Consider the following 23,107-nt stretch of genomic DNA (forward strand, 5'->3'; position numbering starts at 1 on the left):
GTGCAATTTTTTTTTCAGGACCTTTGTGGCCTACTTGTAGCTATTCTATGAGCCTGCTGTGAGGGTCAGAGCAGGGTCATAGAATTGTTGCAACTAGCAACTGAACTCTGGAGGGGCCCCAGTCAGGAAGCACTACAGGGAATGGTTACTATTACTAATGATGAGTTTGAACTTTTGCACCTACTGAGTGCTTTCAGTTTTACAAAACTCGTTTTTCTGCAGAACAGCAACTGTAATGCCCCAAACAAACATAGGCAACTGAACTCTGGAGGGGCCCCTCAGGAAGTACTACAGGGAATGGTTACTAATGATGAGTGAACTTTTGCACCTGCTGAGTGCTTTCAGTTTTGCAAAACTCGTTTTTCTGCAGAACAGCAACTGTAATGCCCCAAACAAACTTACTTGTGAAAGTTGATTTCTAATCCAAAAGTGATCCAAAGAAAGTCAAAAGGCCTCAAATCCAAAAAAAAGTGCAGGCAAATGTCAACCTGAGGAGTTATTCTGATAAAAATCATCATTTTCAGAAGGTCTATGCTGCTTGCTAGTGGATTTCTTGTGCAGAATTGCAAATTTTGTAATTTCGCGAGATTGTTGCTGCCCGCCGCACCTACATGTTCGCAATTGCGAACTCTCGCGATGCGTCGCCAAACTTCCGCGGGATCCCGCAGCAAGATCCAAAATGGCGCAGCACTCGCAAAATATTGAGAAAAACAACTCGCTGAACGCTGAATGACGGTAAGTGAACGCCGCACGCCGCAATATTGTATCACCAAGAAAAAAAATCCGCTGTGTGCGAATTTGCGGATTTTTGGTAAATTTGCGAGAGTTCGCGGATTGCGAATTTACCGAAAATCCGCAAAATCCGCGAGCGGAACGGATTTTCCGCCCATGCTTATTGCTAACTACTTCCTCTACCACTCCTGCATCTATCAGGGACTGGATGATCTTTACCAATGCCTTCTCGCCCTCGGGCGATATCCGATATTGTGGAAGTTTTGGGAGTATTGCGTCCTGTTGAACAGTTATGTGCATTGGGTCGATCATCATGCGTCCTATGTCCGAGTCAGTTTTGGCCCACAGGTACAGAGGTAGGGTGTCGAGTAGGGACAGGTCAGGATCAGTGATGGAAAACATGCGTCGTGTGGGACAAAGTCTGAGCAGAGTCGGGTTGTCGTATAAAATGACTCGAACTCCGTCTTGTGAACACCTGATAGTAGCTCGGAAATGTTTTAGTAGGTCAAGTCCCATAATGGCATCGGGGGTGTTGGATGAGAGCAAAAACGTTGTGTCAGTGGTGTTATTTTCCAAGTTAAAGAAAATCGGTGTGGACAAGGGATTAGTGGAGGGCGTTCCATCAAAACCTATTGATGTTACATGTGAGCCAGACAAGGGTGCCCTTGGAATCAGTCGTTTAGATAACGCACTACGTGTTGCGCCAGTGTCTACCAAAAATGGAGACTTCATACCCAGGACCTTAGCGGTGACATAAGGACCTTGTTGGTCAACATAGAGCTCGACTGGATCCTCCCTTGCCCTTGGCAGTCCCATGCGAAGTCGTGGGTGTCGTCGCAGTCAGACTGTTGGTACTGGTTCTGTCGGGGACGGTCAAACGTGTTCGGTCTGCCTGGCCTGTCGTTCGTGTACCCTCGTCCCTGTCCTCTATTTCTTGGCTCACCCGCTACGTCTCTTGTGTCCCTATTCTTGTTTGTTTCTTGCAGAACCGGGCACTGGGATTTCCAATGACCAAATCCTTTACAAAACGCACACTGGTTCTCGTCGATGTCTTTACGTCCAGCGTAGGGTGCGGACGTACGGTCTCTAGGGGGTGGATTTCTAGGAGCATTTGATTGGCAACTTCCTTTGTACTGCTCCCTTCCTATAGTCACCCCTTGCAACTGAGCAATCATCACCCTTTCTTTTAGGTCCTTTTTCTTTTTCTCAGTCGCTCTATCGTTCTCATTCTTTTGATGTTCATAGTACTGGGCCATCTGAAGGATAGCCGCAGGTTTGGAGGCCGCCCAACTACTCTCGCTAGTCTGTAGTTTCTGCGAGACTTCCTGCGACAGACCTTTGACGTAATTCTGGACAAACAGATGATGTCCTGTTGCAGTGGTCATGTCCTGGCCACTGTAATCGGAAAACACCGTTTCAAACCGGGAGAAGTATTCTGATACGTCTTCCTGGGGTTTCTGGCGGCAGGCCGTTACTATCGACCAGTCCACTTTCTTCTCTGGGATCAGGGTGTTCAATTTCTGCACGATCTTGTCTGGGAGGTCTAAAATGGATTTTAAAGGTTTCTGTCCAGGTTCTCATTGTCTATCTATGCCATCGAGTTGTGACCAGGTATGTCCGAACAGCTCAAGCTGGTCGACTTTCCGGATTTGCTTCCACACATCAGCTGGCAGACATAGCCCGAAAAACAAATCGATGTCCGCTAGGGTCATAATCGTCGAACCCAAGGCTGTGCCTAATTCCATATAAAAGGCAGTGGGGTTCTTTCGTAAATCAGGCAAGGACTTTCGGAAAGTCAAGATGTCTTGCCGATCCCATGGTTGGTAGACCCAGTTATAAACTACCCTCCCTCTTGCATCTTGGTGGTTAATGTCATCATGTGTTCCCTGTCCTCGTGGGGGAACCCAGTAGGGAGCGGCCTCCTTTATAGGCATCATCGTGTCAGTTTTCTCTGTTCGGGGCTCGGTCGCTACAGGAGTCGTAGTGTTAGTTTCTAGTCTCTGTTCAGTGAGGTGGCGGAAAACTTCAAGCGTACGCGTGAAGAGGTCCGTCACATCACATTCGCCTTCATCTCCAATGTTGACTTTCCTATATAGAGTCGTTAGGCTCCCAGGGCCTTTGTCTTGGTATCGGTCCTCATAGGCATTAAGGGTATGATAACAAATGCGCACAACAAAGTGTCGTCTGTGGCTATTGGCATATGAATAGTACATATCTGTTACGTATTCCTCACTCTCTTTTCGTTCCACCAGTGTCTTCACTATCTTATCGATCGCTGCTCGTTCATCTTTGCTAAGTCGGTTCATTCTAGTGGAGTCTTTCTTTCTAGCTTCAGGGTCATCTAATGTTACTGCTTGCGCTGTGCTGAGTACAAGGGGCTCGGCCGGCGCGGAGGCCGTGAGGACCGAGGTTCTGGCACTATTCTCACCTGTACTTGGGGGCTGCGGGTGCTGTACTAAGGGTTGGGAAGGGGCATATGGAGGGGGCATGTAGATGATTGGGGGACCTAGTAATAAATCATTGTTCGTTCGTTCTTTCGAGGGTAACTCAGGGTAGAGCGTAGAGGGTGTTCTAACGGGACACTGGCCCGATGTTTCAGACTTGTGCTTCTGCTTGGCTTCCTCCCTCTCCTTTATCTCTTCCTCTAACTTTTTGGCAGCTAGGTGAGCTGCTTTACGTAGTTCTTTCTCTAATCTAACTTCGTTTCTCTTTTTCCGTTGCTCTGCTTCTTTGCTCCACATGCCGAGACTATCAAGCATAGTAGACGTTGTCTTATTGTTACGGAGGGCTGTTTCCAGCGCGTTTATTTTATCATCATCAAAGGATCCTATCAGTGGCTACTGACTTTCCTGATCCTTTCTTGTGTATTTGTGCCATAGCAAACTCGAACATTTTTTCGGAGAACCTGATACGAGTATAACAGCGTCGGCAATACTTTCAGGTAGAGCACCGTTATTAAAGGTCCGAAATAACCAGTCCAAGTAAGAACTCCAAGTCCCAGAAAGCATTGGCTGATTGACAACGTAAACTTCATAGAGAGATCATCCCCTGATGAAGGCACCATGCAGTGCCGAAATGCATTGGGCAGGGATTTATAATATGTGAAAAGTGATATTATTATGATTGGTTGTGAAGCGGCATTGCAGTGAATATTGTATACATGAAAATATTGTGACAAAATGTTTTCTTATCGCAAATTGTAAAAAGGTTATGGAATGAACAAATTGACGAGAATCAGATTATGATATTAAATATCTGATTGCTAAATGTATATTTGTTGAAATTGTTTAAATTTGTGAAGGTGTAGGATAACACCATGTGCACAGTGCGCAACTAGATGAGATTATTTCCCATCATAACTAGAGCATTAACTACAGGAATGACAAACCTGATTAGTTGCAGCACCATTTGAGTAGACTGCTAATACTAGTTTAAATTGGAGTGCTCCTCACACACCCTTAAAACCTTCTATAGCAAACTATAAGCCACGGCGACTAATCCATATTTAGTGAACAGGTCCTTATTAGGGGTGCCTTCCAGTGGAGCTGGATGGTGGGGAGAAGATAGGCATGACAGATTACAATGGGGGACAAAGGTCCACATTACCTATCCTTCACTACTTGCAAAGACTAGACAGAATATTTCTATTCTACGTTATTTGCAAACAGAATATCTCAAATGAACCAACTTCGAACAATCAATGTTCGGACAATCAATCAATCAGTGGGGAGAAAAATAGGCACAACAGATTACAAAGGGGGACAAAAGTCCGCGTTACCTACCCTTCACTATCTGCAAAGGAAGAGAGAATATTCTGGCCTGGCCTCTTATACACAGGTTTATGGCTTTATTACATTAAACACATTCTTGTCAATACTTTGATGTACGGAAAGACATCCTCGGAATCCCCGCTTCAAGCCCGTTCCCACACACATCTACAGTAGAAGTCCCCGCCCCGATGTCAGTAGGTGATGACTGTCGCGCAGCTGGACATTCCGTCGGTTCCCGGAATGTGTGTGGTTGATCGGATCTCATGGGGTGGGGGCTTTGATCAGTCGTAGATCCTTTGAAGAGGGACAGATTCCTACTGTAGGGGGCAATAAACTGCATCCGCAGGACCAGGTGGTGGCCTGGGATCGGGTCTGACCATCGGGTACAGAGGAAAGGGGTTCATCAAAGGATGTGTGATCAAAAAAGGGATGGAGGGAGGTGTTAGCCGGGTACGGGATGTGGTTCCGAGGCAGAGCCGCGCTGAAGGGGAGGTTTATGGCCCAAGCATGTGAGAGCGGGGGCTGTCAGTGCGCGGGGGGATGCTTGCGAGGTCAGAGAGAGAGAGAGAGAGAGACGCGCTGGCTATCGGCAGTGGGCAGAGAGGCCATGGCATTCAAAATGGCTGCTACTTACGCGCACATACGAGCCTGAAAAGGGACAAGATGGCGCTGATAATGTTTACGCCACAATCTAGATTTTAACACTCCCTGATATCAGAAGATATTATTGGGCTTCCCAGCTGGCGGCGATCAATCATGGCACATATGGTCCAGTTGACGGAACCAATGATCATTCGGGATGACCCACGTAAGAGGTAGGAACTAGGGATAGGAAGGGTATGCCCAAACAACAAACCAGAACCCATCACTCAGGATGTGAAACCAAGACCCACCTGGTTTCTGTTGTGGGAGTGGAGACGAGGAGGCATCAGAGGATTCCCGATATCGACACCCAACTCTGGGAATGCCTTGTGCCTAGCGGAGAAGGGAATTGAAAAGATCAACACCCTCCAACAGCGGTCATCATTGCAAGCCGACAAAAGAGAAGTTTCTTGGCAATACCCCTGGTCAGACGCTCAGCCCCGCCATGTGTCAGGAGAAACTTGGCTTAGCCAGGTACGGGCCAGATTTGGGGTAAACCGGAGAGGAGGAAAAACATAAGTAATGCTAAGAGGGGTTGTTTTATCAACAGGGATCATTTCCCTCTCTCCTGAATCCCCTCTCAAGTTGCCATCTAACTGCTATTTAGAAAAATCTCTTGTTTAAAAAAAAAAACTCCATGAAGGTTAACGGAGTCCATACTTCATTCGCGTATTCTTTCTTCCCTCTTCGTTGTTGGGAGTGTTTTTTTTCTCTCAGGCACATTATAAATTCTCTATCATAGGTGTCAAAAATCTTTAGGGAGATAGAATCTTCCTTAACTTATCTTTAAAGAGGCATCATTATGTCCTTTGAGGGCGTCTTACGTCCAGGGGATGAAGAACATAGAAGGTCAAAAATACTTAACCTAGGAAACGATAAAGAATAAGAAGAAAGGAGCGAATGAAAAAGAAAAGGAGAAAAGACAGTTTTTTAGGTCTCGGCTACCGTAGGCTGCGCACATGCGCAGTATCGCCAGCAAGACTTAATGATTCTGAGTAGCGTGGGTAAACCCCGCCCCTCTTCTCCATTGGCTGGCCTCCTAAATGGCGGCCAAACATTGGAGAAGAGGTCTCAGTGATGTCATTCTTTCCATCTAAGCCCCGTCCTTTTTGGATTGGGAGTGTGTTTTTTAGGTTTGTTTTACCCTCTTCTCCATTGGCTGGAATGGTAAACAACAAGTCAAAAACACACCAGTTGTTTACATTCCAACAAATGGAGAAGAGGGGAGAAAGAAAAACACGCCCCCCAGTCTGAAAAGGACGGTGCTTAGAGAAACTTCCATCTGAGCCTGCTACCTCGCTGTAACCCATGCCCACTTGCAATTTTCTCCTCCTGTAACATTACTGTTCCTATTGTGAAGCGCTCTGACATCAGTTTGGGTAAAGTCAGCGCTATATAAAAATGCATAAAATAAATAAATAAATAAATAAATAAATGTGCCTTTGTTATCCTAATACGTAAACGTAGCAGCCATCTTGATTAGGGAAACCTGTCGTTTATTGGGAAAGATTTATACCATGAAGGTGGGCCGCCCTACTGAAATTACGTCAGTAAGCTTTTTTATACGTATAATACAAATTTTATATCGGGACCATGGCTTCGCCCCGTCTATGATCGATCACAATTAGGACCAGTAGAAACATTAAATGATTTGATTATCGATATGTAATTGTTGAGCGATAGATGTGCTACAAAAGCTCCAGAAAACACCTTGGACTCTGCTGTACTGCCCCTCCCCGCCCCACCCCCTGGACTCTGGGTCCGTGAGCCCCTATAAAACCACTCCATAGTGCAGAGGCCAGCTGTGCAGAAGTTTGTTGTGCGAGAGTTGGGAACGTGGGTCACAATGGCTGAAGGGAGACCTTTGTGCGCTTTTTGGCTACAAGCCCTTCTGTGCCTGCACAAGACTTTGTTTTAGGGGGGCGCGTATCCGACTCCCCCAAATACTTTCTGGTGTTGGTCTGGATCACAGTCACTCCTCACGGGGTGTCTGGTAGGTGCATGTAAACACCTAGAGTTGTTTATGCTTTTTCGGTCTGCTAGTGACTCGAATGCTCCCTGACGTTGCGCTTCGTGGTACTGCAGCCTTACAGTATGTTGATCACAGAGTCAGGGGCCTAGCTTTCAAAAGTACCTCGGGTGTAGTGGAACCGATTCCATGGAAGTGAGAGGATCCCCATAATTGTGTTGTGTGTTCTTTTTGTGTGTTTGTGTGGGTGTTTTTTAAATTATAAAGTAGTATTTGTGGGAACTGATGCCTGCGTAGGACCACTGGATAGAAATGCATTTTTTTGGCTGGGGGTGAAAGTGCATGGTCCCCACTGGGACGGGCGAGGAACAAAGTGAGTTTGATTGATGCAAAACTAACTAGTGACTGGTGGTCCGCCAACACCTGGTGTTCTCTTCCCCTTTCTGGTGCCTCGAAGCCCGCTCGTGGTTCACTAGCGCTAAAGAAAACAAAAGCCTACCCGGAGCAGGCAGAGGGGAAAAGCCAAGCCTCGGGCCATAGAAAATAATCAGCTCTGGGGGAGGGGCGGGCCCGGGGTACGGCTTCGGCTCGGTGGCCAAGGAGTTGAGTGCGCTTGAATGGAGGGGGACGGCGGCCCTTCTGGACCACGAACGGGGGAACAGTCATTACCCCTGCCATAGGTGGGGGAGATAAGGCGGTGTCAGCTAGCCTTGATGTGCTAGGGGGGGTGGGCTGTCCTGGGAACCAGGAACGAACAATTAGCGCCGGGATTGATGAGGGGGGGTTAGGGGGTAAAGCCTTCAGCGACCCCGGGATGACTTGTGTTTTCTTTGGTGTGCTTCAGGTGCGCTAGGAGGGGGATGCGCCTGCAGGGGGGGTGGGGCTACTTGTCTTTGCGGGGAGAAGGGCGCTCGACCTCGCACCTGGGGATCTGGGTTCGAGTCTCGGTAATGACGCCAAAACCTCCTGTGATTCTGGGCAAATCACTTAATCTCCCTATGCCTAAAATGAATGTGTGTCCTCATGTAACGTAACTGGTGCTATGTAAAGCGCTCTGATACCCGATTCGGTTCGGGTCTTGTTCGCGCTATATAAAACTCTGCAACAAAAAAAAAAGTAAGTAGCCCGCAGGCCTAGCGAAATAAGAAACTACCTCAGCCAAGCATGCACTGAGCCCTCCCACGCCGGCTACAGTACTTCACAAACGCTAATTTAATTGATTTGTTCATTTCACTAGCTTATAGAGCCAGGGAATATGTCCCTGAATTGGATGGGATGTGTGTCCTATTTTTGTGAAGGACGCCTCCCAGCCCTGACTGTAGGGCTCCTGCTATAAGTGGCGTGTGTCCATTCATATTTAATCTCTTTGTATTGCAGTTCAAGGCCATTTTAAATCATTTTAGCTGTAAACTAGGCCGGGAATGAGGCAAAAGCGAGCCTCCAGTGACCCGCTTAGATGATGTAAACAAACAGCAACTGCTGGCTTCGCCGGGGAGTGAGCTGAAAGGGGGGAAGTCAGTCCGTGTTCGTGGCTTTTGATTTTAATTAATTTCTACCTAAATGACACAAAACCACCCGGAGATATGAATTCGAGATTGGAAAAATCAAAGTATATGTGAAAATGAAGAGTTACATGCTGCAGCTGCTCGCTCGTGTGCCTCGAGTACCAACACAAAAATCCGCCACCCCTCCCTTTATTCTCTCATACATGAAAATATTCATAATTTTTTCAAAGAAGTCATGTAATTAAAATAACAATGGGGGTGGAAGCAGCGTATATTTCACTCCCACACATTCCCCCAAATGCCGTAGGTAATTCTCCCCCATTACTGAAACCCTTATGTTCTGGCAAGAGAAGAAAGTGAAGGAGCAGATAGGTCCCCGCCTTCTTAAGTGCAGGATTTCCGGAAGTGTTTAATAGCACCCACTTGGCAATGCCATCCGTCCTGACCTTTTAGCCAGCAGGACTTTGGATTCTGAGACCAGATGCTTATCCACCAACTGCTAGCCGCGCCATCAAGATGGCGGCAGAACCCGGAAGTGACACAATGGGACAAAAGAGAGATGTACCAAACCGCCGACCACTCGCAGTTAGGCCTCCCAGGGGCTGCCATCTTGGCCTGTTATTTCTGCCAATCGTCTACTAAATCTGAAGTACTTCTGCCATCTCTCAAACAGGTCATCAGACTTCTTTAATGATTCAAGTTACATTATGCGTGTCATAACGCAATTTAAAGTGACTCAGCGTTGGCTATTGAACGCCGACCGAGCTAAATCTATTACTGTTTAGTATGTGTTTTAAATTTTATCAAGAAACGTACATTTACAATCTATGCATGTTGCCGTTCCATGCGTTTCTATTGCCGATTTACGAGATACATATGTGCAGAACAACTAGCACTTCCTTTCGCAGATGGGACAGGGCTGTACTTACCTGTGGGCGGAGCTGGAGTTAGGCCCGCCTAGACAGACAGCTTACCTCGGCCTGCGCTCGTGGGTGGGTCGTAACCCTTTTGGCAGCCTGTGTGTGTGTGTGGCTCTGTGTGTTTGTGTGTGTGTGGCTCTGTGTGTGTGTGTGTGTGTGTGTGTGTGTGGCCCTGTGTGTGTGTGTGGCTGTGTGTGTGTGGCTGTGTGTGTGTGTGTGGCTCAGTTTATAATACCCTACTCAAACTATTCTAAAAACTATATTTACAAAATACTACGCACTATTACACTCTGTATTATAACTATCTAATACTCTACTACACTTTACTAACTACTCAATCTACAACTACTACTGTAAGCTACTCACACATTACTATCAAGAAACGTACATTTACAATCTATGCATGTTGCCGTTCCATGCGTTTCTATTGCCGATTTACGAGATATATATGTGCAGAACAACTAGCACTTCCTTTCGCAGATGGGACAGGGCTGTACTTACCTGTGGGCGGAGCTGTGTGTGTGTGGCTGTGTGGGTGTGTGGCTATGTGCCTGTGTGTGTGTGTGTGTGGCTGTGTGGCTCTGTGTGTGTGTGTGGCTCTGTGTGTGTGTGTGCGTCTCTGTGTGTGTGTGTGGCTCTGTGTGTGTGGCTCTGTGTGTGTGTGTGGCTCGGTGTGTGTGGCTCTGTGTGTGTGTGTGGCTCTGTGTGTGTGGCTCTGTGTGTGTGTGTGGCTGTGTGTGTGTGTGTGTGTGGCTCAGTTTATAATACCCTACTCAACTATTCTAAAAACTATATTTACAAAATACTACGCACTATAACACTCTGTATTATAACTATCTAATACTCTACTACACGTTACTAACTACTCAATCTACAACTACTACTGTAAGCTACTCACACATTACTCAATCTCTACTACTCTCAATTCACACTCTACTACTAACTCAACTATTCACACTCTAATACACACTCTAACTACTCTCTACTCCATACACGTCACACTCCTCACAACTCACTAAATTAAACTATTCACAATTTTATACTCTCTCATACTCTACTACTCTCTACTAAACTCTAATACTAAAAAGTACTAACTAACTAACTACTGCTCTCTAATATATACTTTATTTTAAAGGTCATTCACTACTCACTCTAATAAATACATATACTACTCCATATACTATATATATCTATAACTCACTACACTACATCTATTTCTATCTAGTACTTTTCATTACTCACTACTACTCTGTCTCTACTACTCACTAAATCCTACACGCTCTCTACACATTATCTACTACTCACTCTATACTACTCTCCACTAATCTACACTACTCACTACTATTTCCTACAACTCACTCCTACTCTACTCTATACAAGTACACTCTCTATTAATCAAATAGTCACTCTCTACTAACTATTAATAACTGCTAATACTCTCTACTACTCTCTAATGCTAACCTATTGGCATTGTAAATGACAATACCATATATTCATTGGTTAAAAAAAACAATGAATGAAAACAATAACATTTGCAATGCCAATAGCTATAACTTTAACAAAGACGAGACCATTGCATTGTAAATGCTTTTTTGTTTTCTGTGCCTCCACCCATATGCAATCTGTAAAAAAAAGAGAGAAATAAATCATTAGTTTAAAGGCAACATAACCAGTACCATTGTAGGCTATATTTAAATTAGGGATGAAACTCTAGTGTTACATTTTCATAATTAGACTTAATATTATTATGCCATTGGTCAAGTGATTGTATCTGTATGTTTATCTTGACGCAAACACACATGCACCATCCAGACAGCACTGTTGGGTCTATCCACAAAGGAAAACGTACACATGAATATATCTAAAATGTAAGTTTACACTTTTGAGAGAATTTACTACGTTGGACTTATCAGCATTTCCGAGTGTAAAGTTACTCAAAGTGTCATCCCTCCCCTCCCCCTTGCAAAAGCTATAATGGGCACCAACATGTCAGCAGAGCAAATGGGGAAGCCATGATGCAACACCCCTCTGGAGACAGTAAAAGGCTCCCCTATAAGCAGAAACAACTGACCACATTGGAGGGAGCAGAGGCTGGACCCACTTCAGTTTGAGAGAAGGTGCATAATCGGCAGAAATAAGCACTCCTACCCACCGCTTGATAGCGTAACAAAAGCGGCACCACCTAGGGACATAACGAACCTCAGCATTGCAGAAAATCCACAGTCTGGGCAAGAGTGACGGCAGGCAATACAAGCTGCAATTTGAGGCTCGGAAATCAAACTCTCTCTTTATCCTAGCCCTGTTGAGGGTTGATACCAACCAGGCGTTGCTCACCTACCAGGATGCGTGATGAACTCTAAACGAGAATTACTAAGACAATCCTGACCTTCAATGAGAACTTACAATGTATACGATCTCATGTTAGATACTCATTTCTATGTGACTAGCATTCAACTTTTCTTTTGATGTAACTTGTGTAAAGCCCTCTGATACCCTCATCGGGTAAAGTCTGCGCTATATAAAACGTTATAGATAAATAAATAAATAAATAAATTCGGGTACAGAACAGAGACACAGATGAGAACATGGCATAAAAGAAGCCTGCAGAAGAACAAACATCAGTCAATAATCTTAAAAACCTGCTCCTAACTATGAAGACCAGGCTCAATTCTATCGAAAGTTACAAGAATAGGCCCCCTTTGGGTAAATATACTTACACAAATCCCCACTTGCAGTAGGAACCTTATTTCACCAACATGTAAACAATGAACATTGGATCCAAGAAATAAAGTAATCAAATGGAATCAAATTAATAATACAAATGTATTAGATACAATGTAAAAGAATAAAAAAACACATATATTAGAATTCACAGTAGCTATCTAAATTTATCATAAGGCAATAATTAAAAAAACATTCACAAGTAAAAATTCAATCCACTAAACTAGACAGACATTTCAAAAAGATATCAAATACATCCAAATATAGCAGCAATAAAGAAACAATAAAAATTGGGAGAATCGGCAGCAAAAATGAATCCTAGTCACAGGAAAGACCACTAAATCTTTCACAGATCAATAGTTAAATCATGAGGAGATTCTTTATGTTCTTTTGTTCTCAATAACAATTGTCCACATAGATTTATAGTGGGCTTCCCTTATCAGGGCATGACGCGTTTCAGGGGGCACTACATTTGGACCATCACCTTCTTCAGGACAAAACAATAGCTCCCAGAGTTAAAATCTAAATTCTTAGCGGTTTTCTCGACAATAAACTAAATCAGCCTCAATTAAGACTAAGAGGGAATATTTATCTTTCTCCCACAGGTATCTCAAGTTTCTTGATTTGCTCAACTCCTTGGGCACTGTACTCCTCCGAGTTCCACGTTAAAAACAAGCATAGCCTGGCTTTACAGAGTTCAAATGTATTCAGTACCTCAGAACTTACAGCTACACTCCTGGATTGTCTCCTTTCCTTCAAATCCAGCCCACATAAAATGTCTTCAACTCTTGGTTAAGATAGAAAGGTGGTCTATGGATCATATCCTTCTTTTCTATCATGCCCACTTCTGATCTACCCAGTCATGTTCGTACGCCTTGTATACCCCGTGTTTTTGGCAGCAGACAGATACCGGAACGGAACTGCTACACTTTAATTACCAACATAACTGGGCATATAAGCCCCTATTTCTAACTATTGCGACACAGAGATATTAGCAAAAATACTGACTAACCATCTGAGTTTACTCATGAACGTGTTGGTATTGCCTGATCAATTGGGATTCATGCCGAGACATGCAACATCCCATAATCTCCGTACCCTTTTTACCCTAATGCAAGATATAGATCCCGATTTAGAAGCAGTAGCAGTGTTTTTAGATGCCACTAAGGCATTTAACTCCCTGGAATGGGACTATCTAATGAGTGTACTACGACAAATGGGCTTCCCTCCCCCCTTCCATTCCTGGGTCCAGTTGCTATATAATCAGCCACAGTCAAAAACCTAATCAATAGGGTGTGCTCCCCTCTGTAAGATCATTAGGGGAACAAGACAAGGGTGCCCGCTATCCTCCCTATTATTTGCTCTGTCGGTGGAACCACTGGCGGCTAAACTCTGACAGCATCATGGGGAATATGCGTTAATATACCCAACCGGGCATCTTTTAGTGTCACTATAAGCAGATAACACCACGCTATATCTGCGGTAACCCAGTATAAGCCTTAACCCGCTACTTAGGGAATTCATACACTTCGGTTCCTTTCGGGGATAAACATAAATTGGGAAAAAATCCCAAATATTCTCCCTCGCTCAAGCGGTCAGCAGATTTGATACTGATTACCCACTAAAGTGGTGCGAAGCACAAATTAGATACCTGGGATTAATAATAGCAAAGGATAAAGAGGAACTGATGCGGATTAACTACGGGCGTACACTTGATACTCTGACAGATTCATTCACAAAGTGGATCTCCTTGCCCTTATCCTTAGCCGGACGAATACCCCTAATTAAAATGATAATACTCCCGAAGCTACTTTACTTATTCATTAATGTACTGTATGCGCACAGTAGACATTTCTTCAAAACTCTTCAGACTCAGATGACTCAATTAGAATGAGGAGGGAAACAACCTAGCTGAAATGGGAGCTGATGACCCAACCATTAGTAAGAGGGGGGTTCAAAGCACTGGACCTGGAACTTTACTTTCAGTGTGCACAGGCACATTTTGCAGCGTACTGGATGCGGCCGCCATGGTATATGCCACATTTAGCTGTGGAGCAGGGATACATATATCCGGTCCTGACCACAGCGTTTCTTGGCTCTTCCAAACATCTGAGGGGGAAAAACCCAACGACAGTTGACTGTACAAACACAGCCCGGCTGAAAATTGCCAAGCGTTTGCAAGTATCCATGCTACACTCCCAGCTGCTGGGAACACAGGACCACCCAGACCTACTGGTAACACATGAAGTGGCCTGTTGACAGCTGCTTTGGAGGACTGGGAGATTAATGTGAAATGATTTGTATGACAAGGGCACCTTCTGCACTTGTGAGGCATTCTTTGTGAGTGTCAGCCTACTGCAATGGAGCTGTTTCTCTATGTTGGATTGCGCCAGGACTTTAAAACGGCTACACCAGACCTCCCTGCTGAGCCTGAAATGCTCGTTACGCTGCACATCCTGCTCCAAAACACAACACCTACACATGTGGTCTCTATGCTATACCGCGCCATCCAGACACATAGTCCCACTATGCAACAGAAATCTCGCACACACTGGGAGGAGGACCTGGGCACTCCCATTAGTGAGGATCAGTGGGCATACTGCTGTCCGCCAAAAGGGAAAGTGCCAGCAAGCAGTAGATTATGCATCATACACTACAAAAACCTACACCCCTTATAAGCCAAGCGGACAATAGCTTGCAAATGGGGGTGGGGCAGAGCGGGTAAGTTTAAGGAATTGATGTGCAACCTCATCCACTTTCAGGATCGGCTGTTAGCGTATGCAGAGCTCATGCCAATAACCTCCGGACCCCACGACATATGGGACCCACTACAGAACTACCTGATGGAACACCAATCAGATCAGGATAGCTCAGGGAACAGCACACAAAAAGAGTCATAACAGGTAGGAGATCATAGTGAAAACAGGGGTGGGGAAGGGGGAGGAGCTACTGGTGAGTAAGGTCCCTAGAGCATAAACGAGATCAACATTAGCCTGCTCTAAAATGTGCAACAAAAAAAAGAGAGGAGGAATGCTGAACATTGAATTGTAATTGTAATAATAAGACTATGCATACATTTAATGGGAGATGAAGAGAAGGAACTGCAACTTGTTTACTGTGTGTGAAATAGAGCATTTACATGACCGTACTGAGAAACAACAAGCTATGTCTGACCACCTGGGAAATGTTGTTTATTTTTGATCTGTATTCACAAAAAACCTAATAAACGGATGTTTTAAAAACAAAAGTAACTCAAAGTGTAGGCTTGTATGTCCCCACACCCTCAAATAGGGGATGGAGTCAGTAAAACCCCAAATACAACTGTAAAGTTATTAATAGTAGTGACTAATTGATGGAGCCTTCCGCTTTCAGGGCAGTGATTGCCGCTTGGTGAAGTAAAGGGAAAGTAAAAAAGTTTATTTTATTTTCGAAAATATTTGTATTCCAAATGTTTACGTTAATTTTATATATCTTTTTTAAATGTTCAGTAATATAATAAAATATTACATCATTACTAACTTATTTTTCAATTAAAAAATAAATATCTTGAGCATATGAAGTTTTTTTTAAATTCCCCAATAGTAGAAAAAAAGTTTTATTATATATCTACCAGTATTAAAATTGATGCATAGAATTAATTAACAGCTAAAAGTTGTACTGAGAGGCAAGATGGCGTCCGCGGGTGGACTCGAGAGTGAGGAGCTCCGAGCAGCTTACCTCTTTCCATTGCTTTCGGTGGTATTCCAGCAGACAGCGGACGACGCACCAAGCGGCAGTTGGTGTGCGAATACAGAGCACCTGGGATCGGAGCTCGGGGCTCCGGGCTGAATGTGTGAACTGGGAAGGCGCCGCAGCACAGCCGTGTGGAGAGAGGGTTTTGTTGCAAGGAAATCTCTAATGCTGGAGAGGAGCCGTGATGGAAACAACTCTAGATAGTTTGTTTCCAGTTTGTTTTTCCAGTGCCCCAGATAAGGAAGAAGGGGAATTATTTCGGTGAGTGTGTGGAGTCACCAAAAATCTTCAACATTTATTGGGGACATAATGCTGGTTGGGGCAAGTGTTAAGACTGTTCACAGATGTTGCAAGGAGATAACCTTTTTACTTAACTCCTACATTTCCTCATTCAGTGGCAATTAGATTATCTTGTTATTGTAGACAATTGTTGGGTGGTGTAATAATTAAACATGCCTCCAAGGACATCTCGTGGTGGCAAGACCAGGTGCAGTATGGAAGCACAAGCGGGCACCAGGGCAGCACTCGCTGGAAAAGGCCCAAAGGAGCATGTAGGAGAAATGCAGACGGAGTCCACAATGCAAAGGCATTATTCAGGGGCCTCCCAGGGTTCCATCGATTTTTCAAGGGGCTGTTAGTAAGAGACTAGGTGTGCCAACATCAAATACCATGCCCCCAGTTTTTGTACCCGCTGTTGAAGACGCTGCTGCTAGTGGTGGTGGAGAATTGGATGTTGAGAGCTCTGGTGAAACTCCCCTAGCTTCAGTCCCTGCTCCGCAGGTCCTGATTAATGTGCCAGCTTCTAGCAAACCCCCATTAACGGAGGGAGGTGCAATATCTGATGAAGGCAATGAAGCTGCTAGTAGTAAAGAGAGCGAGTTTTTTTCTATGTCTGAGCCCTCGGTCCTGTCAGAAGGCGAAGATGAGGAAATTAAAATATCAGTGGATGGGTCTCCTAGCTGGTCAACTATAAATGATATAGAGAACACTCTCACAGTATGGAAGGCGGCTAAGGGGGAGGGCGCTGCTGGCACATCAGTACAGGCACCAGAATGATGAGGCAACCGGGGGCCTGCCGGATGAAATACAAGGCCAGATATCTCTTGAAGCCATCTATAAATGTATAACGGATCATTGGAAGGGCCACTGGCAGAGAATTCCAAGACCAATACCACTTGTAGGAAACTACAAAATACAGTAAGGATACTTGCTAAAACTTGCAACGACTTTACTGAGCGTATGGCTGAGGCTGAAACTCATATTTCAGCACTAGAAGATCAGATGGTAGGGCAAAAGGATCTTGGGTTAGACATGCAGGCTACTAAAGAGGATGTTCACAACATGCTGGTGGACATGGAAAACCGATTGTGTCGCAATAATTTGCACATATTGGGAGTACCAGAAGGCTTGGAAGGGCAAGATGCCTGGCAATTTGTTATTGCAATGTTTCATGAAGCGTTTCCCGAGCTCAAGGAATGGAAATGGCTCAAGAAATACAGCGTGTTCATAGATTTCCTTTCTGACAACGGATGCAAAGAGATGAACTGCTGACGCAGTAGCCACGGGCGATTTTGATTTCTTTAAATAATTTTCTGGCCAGGCAGGCAATATACAATCTGGCGAGACCCGATAAGAAGAGAACTGGGAAAGGGACACCATTTTTTGTTAGGCCGGATTACTGCTACAGTGGAAAAGAGATGGCAGATGGGCCAGTTGATTATTCCATTCCAAGTAAAAGGACTACAAGTGTTTTTTGTTGCAACCACTCACTCTAAAAGTTGTTAATAAGGGTCAGGTTTGCTTTTTTACGTCTGAGGTTAATGCTAAAGATTATTTTCAATCTTTGGGTTGACTATAAATGTTGTTTGGACATATATCCTGACATTATTGTAGTCAGGTGTAGGGGGCTAAATTAATGTGATGGAGAAAAGGAACATACTATGGTGTAACAGTGTGATGGATTATCTTCGTATCTGTTGTTATTTGGGAAGAGGTGAGCACAATGCGAGCTATTTACAGAACATTGCAAGGGCGGTTAGCCCTAAAGCCTTTATTTTGGGGGAGGGTCATGGGTGGTGGGGTGGGGTCTCAGGGGTAGGTGTTGGGGGTGTGTGTGGGGGTCACTTGGGAGAAAGGGGAAGGGGAAGCAGGAAAAGGAGGAAAATTCAGTTCAATGCAAGTGTTACTGGTTTGATGCGACGTATTTAGATATATTTATGTTAGTGAGATATGATGGCATCAATGGTAGATAGGAGGGTCGATAAGCGTCTGCGAATATGCACATTTAATGTACGTGGGCTCAACAATGCTCTTAAAAGGAAACGTGTGGCTGCTGAGTTAAAATTGATAAATCCAGATATTTTGTGTTTGCAAGAGACGCATATTCCCTGGTCTAATAGGAGGATTTTTTTCGATCTGGGGGTATACGGTCATTTCAACATCTAGACAGTCTATCATGAATAGGGGAGTAGCGATTCTAACGCGATGGGGAATCTTTGGTGTGGGTAAGGAAAAGGCTGATCATTTGGGGAGGTGGGCCATTGTGGAATGACTAATAGGAGACACGAAAATTGTTTTTTGTACAGTTTATGGCTCGAACCTAGATAATATAAAATAAGGATTGCCTGGTCTCGGGTTCAATGCTGTTTATTATTTATCAGCAAGTGTGAGCTCTTTATGTAGTTTTAGAGACTCATTATTAATTAACTCATTTCAAGTGTTTATCTTACTTGTACATTTGCAGTAAGAGGTTATAACACAACCTGAAGGAGTTCTTACACATAAATCATAATTCAAAAAACAATTGTACATGGAAAATCATAACATCAATGGTTTGCTTGACCGTTACATACATAAACATGAATTTGAATCATTAAAAAGGTACACCAGAATTTTCAACAATCAGTCTTATGTCATAGTTCGTTTTGAGAGTTTTTTTAAGACTGACACACTATGGGCATCTAATTTATTCAAGGTTCGAGAACGTCCTACAGCGCGGGACGTCTTTTTCAATTTAATGCCTTATAGTGGATTTGAAAATAAATCACATGTGGAAAAGCCGACGCGTTTCCAAACCCGGTGTGATTACTCGGGTTTTTCTTCAGGGCAAGCCTGGGTACCTGTTGGGTTAAAAATCATATTTTAGTCTCTACTCTTTCTCATGATTTTTGCAAGTGATTATATTAAATGGGGCTTGTGGTACCTGTTTGTTTCAAGTACGCGATGTCGTCATTATCATTCGGATTTCCTGACCTTGACTCTGTATCAAGAGAAAGGAGACCATAAGTTGTCGCTTTGTCTCACTCTCTTTTGACTACATGGGCATGACCGAGTATTTAAAGTAACTTCACTTACTTAATCTGAAGGTGTGTGGGCGTCAGTCACGCTGGCTTCTTAGAGCTGGTACTGGCAGGGAAGTTTCCGCGTTAGGCGCGTATCCCTTGCTGGGATTGTTTCTTTGTTTCAATCGCTTGTGGCTACAAAGTTAACAAAACGCTCAGATTAGTTCGGCGTTTTACTTCAGAAATGAAAGCTATGAGCGCGAGGTTGCGAGTGCGAGGCTGTGGGAGCTCACCTTTTTGGATTCAATCTCGGTGTTCGTTCTACCACACTGACTCTGCCGGACTTCACCCGGAAGTGACACAGGTTAATCACCTGACATGACCCGCTGGTGGAGTTATGGGAGTTGAAGTGCGCTTTTTATAGGAGTTGGAAAGAGCTAATTCATTCATTTTCATTGAAGGCAGGATGGGTACTCCAGAAGGGGCGGTGGCATTGCACGAGAGCTCAATGAATGTTTCTTTGTAATTCAGATAGTTCATTCATCCCCTCAATTACACAGTTGAACTTAAGAATTAAGTATGCTTCTCATTGTAGCAACAATGTTTCTACGTCTCCTCCTCTTGGTGGAATTTTTATTCCTGACAGGACTGTCCATTTGAAATCTTTTTCTGTGTGTCCACTTTGAGTGAAGTGTTGTACCATTGGGGCTGTTAATACTTTTTGTTTGATGCGGGACCGATGTTGGGCCATTCTCTGGTTTATTTGCTGACTAGTTTTCCCGATGTATAGTTTGGGACATGGGCAGATTACCGCATACACCAAGTTGCGGCTTTTACAGTTTGTAAATTCTTTATGGAACCATTTCGTGTTGTTGAATTCAAATTCAGTGCCTTCAATTGTGGTGGCACACGAGACACACGTTCCACATTTGTGATGTCCTTCGACTGGTTTCAGTCGCCATAATGTACGTAAGTCTGTTCTGACTTGGCTGACTCCTAGGTCTGCCCTCACAATCTGTTGTCCAATACTTTTGTTCTTTTTTAGGGCAAAAAGTGGTTTCTGCATTGGCATCCCTAGTCCAGATAGCAGGTGCCAATTTTTGAGGATTATAGATTTGAACTTGTTAGTGTGAGGCCCGTAGGTACTAACACAAACTAGTCTCTCTAACGTTTTTTTCTGCTTTTTGGACAGCAACTCTTCTCTTGGTGTACACCAAGCCCTTTTGATGGAGTGCTTTAACATTTTATCAGGGTAACCTCTTTTTTTAAGTTGGTTACTGAGAATTTCTGAATGTGCTAGGAAGTCCTCTTTCCTAGAGCAGTTCCTCCTAATCCTTAGCATTTGTCCATAGGGGAGGTTAGCTTTCAAACTTTGTGGATGATAACTTCTGTAGTGGAGGATAGTGTTTTTGTCTGTAGATTTGCGGTGTAACGTGGTAATGAGTTTTTGATCTTGTACACCAACCTCAACGTCGAGAAACGTCAGGTTGGTGGTACTGTGGGTTAGAGTTAATTTTATATCCGGATGTCTCATGTTCAACCATTCATCAAATTGGATCAAGGATTCAACTGAACCCTTCCATTGACACCAGATGTCGTCAATGTAACGATACCAATTTAAAATATGGTTCTGATAGGGGTTATTGTGGTACACAAACCGTTCCTCGTACAAGGCCATGAAGAGGACCGCCATTTCCGGGGCGTAAGGACACCCCATGGCGGTCCCCTTCACCTGCACGTAGAACGTGTCCATGAACCGGAAATAGTTCCTCTTGAGTGCAATTCGAGCTAAATCGATTATGAACTCTGTGGGGTTTAGGGCGGGTTTCCAGAAAAAATTCAATCGCTTCTAAGCCTTCCTCTTGTGGAATTTTTGTATATAGGGAGACAATGTCAAAGGACACCATTAGGTGTTGGTTCGCATCAAATGGGACCCCTTCGACTTTGGTGATAAAGTCCATGGTATCTTTCAAGTACGATTTTACTTGACCCAAAAATGGCTTCAAAAACACATCAACATATTTTGCTAATGGCTCTAGCACAGAATCACACCCGGAGACTATAGGTCTCCCGGGCGGTTCTGTGAGATGTTTGTGTATTTTGGGTAAAAAATAGATTACCGGGGTGCGTGCATTCTTTTTGAGTAAGTAATTAAACTCTTTCGGACCTAAGATGCCTTTGTCAAACCCTTCTGTTAGTTTGGAGCTTATTTCATTTTGGATCTGCTCTGTGGGATCTTCATTCAATGCTCTATACCACTCAGAGTTATCAATTTGATGATGTGCTTCAGCGACATATTTATCTTTTGCCCACACCACTAGTGCTCCCCCCTTATCTGCAGGTTTAACCACTATTGTGTCATCATTTCGTAAATCATGGATGGCTTTTTGTTGTTCTTTTGTCAAGTTCTTTTTCAAAAAGGTTTTTTGTTTGCTCAACTGTGCGATGGAGGAGAGAACAGCTTGTTCGAACGTGATTATTTCTTTCGGGACCAAGTGTGTGGGAGGAATGAATGTAGACCTATTGGCAAGGCCAGAGGGTTCAAGTATCCTTGTATTTTCCTTGTCAAAAAAGAAAGCCTGTAGTCGCAGTTTCCGACAGAATTCAAGTGTTTCAATTTTTAATTTTGTCAAATCCATATGTGTGGCTGGGACAAATTTGAGCCCTAACTCTAAAACTGTTTTCTCATGTGTAGTAAGTTGTTTCTCCGACAAGTTAACTATGGACGTTTCAGCTAGCTCTTGTAATGGTTGCGGCGTGTCCTCATTTCCCATGCTGTCGGTGGTTTGAATCTTACCCTGTTTCTGGCCTCTCCTTTCTCTAAAAAAGAGTTGTTGCGTTTGGAGGGGCCTTCTCTGGGGTCTGAATCGCCTGCTGATTCAGATGAAGATGTATCTGAAAAAGTGGAAAACCGATTTTTGGATCGCCCTTGATATTGGGATAGGGCGCGTCGTGATTCGATTTGGGTGTAGTAATCGTCCTTTAAATATGGATACACCGACTCTATTTTGAATGTTTTGACGTCTTTTTCAAATTTATTCGCCCTGAAACTGATGGTATTGTCCCTGAATGTTTGAATCTCTTTATCTATCTTATCTAAGAGGGCCTGTGCTTCTGCCACCGTATGGTTGTCATTAATCGCCTTTCTTAAGGCCTCAATTTCCTCCTGTTCTTTGTCACAAATTCGTTTAGCTGTTTCAACTGTGTGGACCATGAGGTCCCTGCTACATTTTGTAGCTATGTAGCTGAATCCCTTTTTATACAATGGGTCCTCTGTGAATACCACCGGCACGTTCTTAACTTGGAGTCCCCACAGGATGGTTCCTGCCTTCAAATGTTCGAACAAAAAATGCCAGTGTAACTCGGTTCTAATGTGTTTTTTGGTGAGTCTTGTCAATTTGTCAGTTTCATTTTGTTGTTGAGCATTTGTGCTCAACTTGATCGCTGAGAAAGGAGAGGGACCTGCAATTAAATTTTTAACGTGGTCTTCAGAAAAGGAAAGTGTTTCTTCCTCTGACATGTTTGGGGACTATTGGGAGTAGTCCCTGTTGTGGTTTCTTTATGAAGCTAGAGGCAACTTTCAACGCCTCGTAACCCACGCGGGCAAGGCCCGCTCGTGAAACTGTATTCGCTAGAGGGGTTTTGTTTTAGATAAGGCAGAGACCATTGAATTTTTAAATGTAGAACTGGCTTTATGGGGAACATCATTGGTATTGACTGGGGATTTTAATATACATGGGGAAGGCCAGATGTGGGACCCCGAGCAGGGGAAGTATATTGGGCGCAAAACAAAAGTGTATAGGGCTTTACAACAGCTGTTACAGAACCATGGCTT

Source organism: Lissotriton vulgaris, chromosome 7, assembly GCF_964263255.1.
Source record: "Lissotriton vulgaris chromosome 7, aLisVul1.2, whole genome shotgun sequence".
NCBI lineage: Eukaryota > Metazoa > Chordata > Amphibia > Caudata > Salamandridae > Lissotriton > Lissotriton vulgaris.